Genomic DNA, 6,000 nt, shown 5'->3' on the forward strand with positions numbered 1-6,000 from the left:
CCTGCCTGCCGCAGATGCATCTGTCCATGACAGTATCAGTAGGAGTGACCACCTCACAGTCGTTGTGGAGACGAAATCATCACATCAAAGATACCCTCCACCATGTTGTGTGGCACTGCCACCGGTTTAAATGGGATAGATTTCAAACAGATCTAGCAACACAAGGCTGGGCATCTATGAGGTGCTGTGGGCCATCAGCTGCAGCAGAATTATACTCAAACACAATCTGTAACCTCATGGCCCAGCATATCCCCCACTCGACCATTGCCATCAACCCTGGTTCAATGGAGAGTGCAGGAGCACATGCCAGGAGCAGCACCAGGCATACCTAAAAATGAGGTGTCAACCTGGTGAAGCTATAACACAGGACTACTTGCATGCCAGAAAAAGCATAAGCAGCAAGTGATAGGCAGAGCTAAGCAATATCACAGCCAACGGATGAGATCTAAGCTCTGCAGTCCTGCCACATCAGTCGTGAATGGTGGTGGACAATTAAACAAATCACTGGAGGAGGAGGCTCCACAAATATCCCCATCCTCAATGATGGGGGAACTCAGCACATCAGTACAAAAGAAAAGGCTGAAGCATTTGCTACAATCTTCAGCCAGAAGTGCCTAGTGCTTGATCAATCTCGGCCTCTTCCAGAGGTCCCCAGAATTACAGATACCATTCTCCAGCCAAATCGATTCATTCCACGTGATATCAAGAAACGGCTGAAGGCACTGGATAGTGCAAAGGCTATGGGCCCGGACAATATTCCAGCAATACTACTGAAGAATTGTGCTCCAGAACTTGCAGCACCCCTAGCCAATCTGTTCCGATACAGCTACAACACTGGCAGCTACCCGACAATGTGGGAAATTGCCTAGGTATGTCAATTACCGCTCCATCAGTCTACTCTCGACCATCAGTAAAGTAATGGAAGGGGTCATCAACAGTGCTATCAAGCAGCACTTGCTTAGCAATAACCTGCTCACTGATGCCCAGTTTGGGTTCCGCCAGGGCCCACTCAGCTGCTGACCTCATCACAGGCTTGGTTCAAACATGGACAAAAGAGCTGAATTCCCAAGGTGAGGTGAGAGTGAGTGCCCTTGACATCAAGGCCGCATTTGACTGAGTGTGGCATCAAGGAGCCCTAGCAAAACTGGAGTCAATGGGAATCAGGGGGAAAACTCTCCGCTGGTTGGAGTCATACCTAGCACAAAGGAAGATGGCTGTGGTTGTTGGGGGTCAGTCATCTCAGCTCCAGGGCATCACTGCAGGAGTTCCTCAGGATAGTGCCCTAGGCCCAACCATCTTCAGCTGCTTCATCAATGACCTTCCTTCCACCATAAGGTCAGAAGTGGGGATGCTTGTTGATGATTACACAATTTTCAGCACAATTCGCGTCTCCTCAGATACTGAAGCAGTCCATGTCCAAATATAGCAAGACCTAGACAATGTCCAATGGCTGACAAGTGGAAAGCAACATTTGCACCACACAAGTGTCAGGCAATGACCATCTCCAACAAGAGAGAATCTAACCATCGCCCTTTGATGTTCAATGGCATTACCATCACTGAATCTCCCACTATCAACATCCTGGGGGTTACCATTGACAAGAAACTGAACTGGACTAGCCATATAAATACTGTGACTACAAGAGCAGGTCAGAGACTAGGAATCCTGTGACGAGTAACTCACCTCCTGACTCCCCAAAGCCTGTCCACCATCTACAAGGCACAAGTCAGGAGTGTTGTGGAATACTCTCCACTTGCCTGGATGAGTGCAGCTCCACCGTCCAGGACAAAGAAGCCCACGATTGGCATCACATCCACAAACATTCACTCCCTCCACCACCGACGCACAGTAGCAGCAGTATGTACCATCTACAAGATGCACTGCAGGAATTCACCAAGGCTCCTTCTACAGCACCTTCCAAACCCATGACCACTACCATCTAGAAGGACAAGGGCAGCAGATAGATGGGAATACCACCACCTGGAAGTTCCCCTCCAAATCACTCACCATCCTGACTTGGAAATATATTGCTGATCCTTCACTGTCACTGGGTCAAAATCCTAGAACTCACTTCCTAACAGCACTGTGGGTGTACCTACACCACATGGTCTGCAGCGGTTCAAGAAGGCAGCTCACCACCATCTTCTCAAGGGCAACTAGGGATGGGCAATAAATGCTGGCCCAGCCAGCTAAGCCCACATCCTGTGAATAAATATAAAAAAAAACTTCAGCACCTGGAGTCTTTTTTATTCTCTAAGTGAATGCTGCAAAGTTTTTCTTACTTTTCAATTTTAATGGACTATGGATTTAAATCACTCCAGACCATGACACTTCGAGTTCCCAAGCAATGTCCTCTTCAGCTTTGAGTGCATATTAGCACTTTGTCCAATGGGAAAATTTCTCTAATGCATTTCAATATTTCACACAATGGGTGGAAACGTTCGGTCCTGTTGGCGGTAGGCAGCATTGCGGGCGTGAGCGGATAATATGGCAAGAAGGTCAAAAATCGGTTTTATGCTGTAATGAAACCAATTTGCAATTGTCCGGTTCACTCATCAATGGCGGGCTGCGTATCCCGCCATTGCACATTGGGGGCGTAATTTCAATGCTTTGGCATCTCATTGTAAGCCCTGTTTGCCAGAATCATCCCACCACACTGGATCATCTGGGTACGTCGGCATATGTTTCACAGCTCTACATAAGCAACGTGCACCTGGCGAGCTGCACTTCGCTTGAGACTTCGAGGTTTGTTTGCTTACCTTAATTCGGGCAGCACTCACGGCCAATAGCGCCAGGCTTCGCTGACAGCACCACATCACTTTTAGGGGGGGCTCACAGGCATGTCTGTACCTACCAGGCCAGTCATAAGATGGGGATGGCTTTTCAATGCTGCAGGGCTAAGGCTTGCTTGGGGAAACGGGAGAAGTGGCCTCAGGAAAGGGACGAGGCTGCAGGACAAGGGCTCTACTATGGAAGGTGGGTGTGGGGCACATATTGATTTGTGCAAGTGGTCTCAAGGTGGTGAGGGCTGAGGAGGCAGTCTCCAGAGGAGATGACGCCATATGGAAATGTGAGGGTATGTGTGAGAGAGTGAGTGGTAATGTCCCTTGAGCTGGCAGTGAGTGAGATGCCAATGAATGTGTGATAGGCTTGTGAGTGTGTGAGTTTAGAATGATGAGATAGTGGCATGGATGAGATCGTTCCTCCACTTTCTGCAATGGATGGCTGACCTCTTACGTGCAGCATTGGCACAGACCACCTATGCCACCACTTCCCAAGCTGGGGTGGTGAGACTGATGGACCTCCTGCGGCCAGAGCTGGGGTAGAGAACATCGTGGTGTGCCTCCACGGCATCCAGAAGGAATCCCCAGGATGCAGCACTGAATCAGGGGTCTGCACTCTTCAGAGCTCAAACTGCTGCAACTGACGACACTTACTGCACAAATGGATGTCCAGGACACAGGAAGCATCCTGGAGTTCCCAGTAAGCACTGGATATGCATTCTCAAGTTGCAGCAGCCCTGTCATTCATTTATTTATTAATTAATAACCTTGTTACTGCTAATAAACCTTCTAATAGTAATAAACCTTACCAATACTAATAAAGCTTTACCAATACTAATAAACCTTACTACCATTAATAAACCTTACAAATACTGATAAACCCTACTAATACTTAATACACTTTACTAGTGGTAATAAACCTTACTTAAAAATAGAAGATAAGACCCCCCAGCTGCTCATTTATTACTTGTTATTAATGCTTAATATTTTTAAACATTTTAATCCGCCAGTTGTTTCGATTCATTCCCTAAGCAGCAATGCTCACTAGCCAATCAACTCATGACTTTCCTGTGATGTCACGGTTTGGTCTTTTTTTTCAAACCCGGCATTCTGCAGCTGTCACAGCCCTACCGCTGGCACCATTCTCGACTCTGTCTGCACGGTAAGTGAAAGGCTCCTGAGCCTGGATCTCAATTTATTCTCTCCCCCAGTTCTAGCAATTCCCTTCCAGGTCCGCCTCTGGCCCTGTTCCCGAATCTGTCTGGAAGGGTTCTGGTTAGAGGGGTCATAACAGGGTGCAGGAAGTATCGAATGGGCTATGTTGGGACCACTATTCTTTCTAGTTAATGTCAATGACGTGGGTTCAAAAGCCTAATGAAAATTGTGTATACTTGCCAACAATACCAAACTTGGCGGGGGGGGGTGTGTGGGCGGGGTGGTGGGGGTGGGTGGGGTGGTGGGGGTGGGTGGGGTGGTGGGGGTGGGCGGGGGGGTGGTGGGATGAGTGGAGACACTGGAATTGAGAAGGCAGCTCAGAAATTGCTGAGTGGGTGAAGCACAGAACCTGAGCGGGTGTAACAACGGCATATGAAACTTAATGTAGACATGTGAAAAGTGTTGCACAAAGTAAGGAAAATGGCCAGCACACTTACTTCATGAATGGTATTGAGATACCTAAGGATGAAATTGAAAGAGAACCAGGAGTCTTTGTAGACCTGGCACTTAACAGCTCCAACTAATACAGAGAAGCACTCAACACAACCAATGGAATGGGGGGGCCAAAATAGTAGAATAACAAGTCAAAGGAAGGTGCAATCAGAATGCACATTACTCTGAGCAGATGGCAGCTTGAGGACTATACCATGGCTAGAATTTTATGGCCCTGTCACAGCGAAGTAGGGCCATAAAATACGGAAGGGCATTCAGAAGTCCATTGACTTTGGCGGGACTGGAAAATCCCGCCAGTGGGAGGGGCCATAAAATTCTGCCCCATGTCTTATTCCAGTTACTGAGAAACAAGGGAGACATTCACTAGAGACAGTGCAGTGAAGAGTCACCAGGCTGATAGTGTCAGGGTCTGAATTATGAGGAAAGACTGCAAGAGGCTTGGCCTTTGCAACTAGGAAGGAGGCATCTAGGGAGGTGATTTTACGTGGTACTAAGTGTCATGGCTTAGGTTAATACAGAATAAACTGAACAGTGGGAGTTCGACAAGAGGGCACAGGTTCAATATAACTTTGTGACATTCTTCAGGCAGCGTGACCAACACTTGAAATTAACTTCTAGATGAGGGAAAAACACCTGCAATCATTAGGAAACAATTAGATGCAGCATTAAGGGTCAGGTTGTTCTGGGTAGATGCATTGACCTTCCTCACACTATAAGTTTCTTGTGATTTTGCCTGCATTTTCTTTTAGTGTCTGCCATTGCACAGGTTGTCTGCACTTCCTTATCCAATCCACCAGAGGGCTACATGCACTTGCCTGAAACGTGGACCTTCGTGCCTGGGTACTTGTGATAAAGATTCAGATTTAAACCGACTGATTTGCAAGTTGTCATCACACAACTGCACGTATAAAGCCTAAACTAGGTTTAGTGTGAATAAACACATAGAAATGTCGGTACTGACAGAAGTACTCCTATAACAGCGTAGTGCACAGTTGTTGCTGCTTTGTGAAAGCCTAATAACATTCACCTCCCGTGACACAGGGATTGGCGTGATCTTCACCAGAGCTGACTAATACTTGAGCCATGCATGTAAATCTAGACTCCTGGATAAAACAGGCTTGCTGTTACCAAATATATCTATGGCATTATATAACCTTTGATGTTAAAGCTAATTTTAGAGTACATGCCGTCTAGACACACATAATAAAATTAGGCTGAGCGGTACGGGTGATAGATTCTGATTCCAAAGTTCATTTTCAGACTCAGATATGTAAACAAGTAGAGGGCTGTAAACGGATACAAACTCCAAGCTTCTTCAATATTATTTTGTTGAAACATTAGAGCAGACAGCATAATACCAGGCCTGAAAGCAATGATTTCTGGGGTAGTTTAACTAAAACGTCAAGCCAGAACTTGATTACGAAGCACAGGAAAAGAGATATGTGAGGGAAATTTAATTGAAGGATTGGGGTGATGTCATAAACTGGAGAGGATGAAGGGTGAGCCATCTGTAATTGTCATGTGGACCCTGAGATTGCATTACAGGTCT

Source organism: Cetorhinus maximus, chromosome 3 (assembly GCF_964194155.1).
Source record: "Cetorhinus maximus chromosome 3, sCetMax3.hap1.1, whole genome shotgun sequence".
NCBI lineage: Eukaryota > Metazoa > Chordata > Chondrichthyes > Lamniformes > Cetorhinidae > Cetorhinus > Cetorhinus maximus.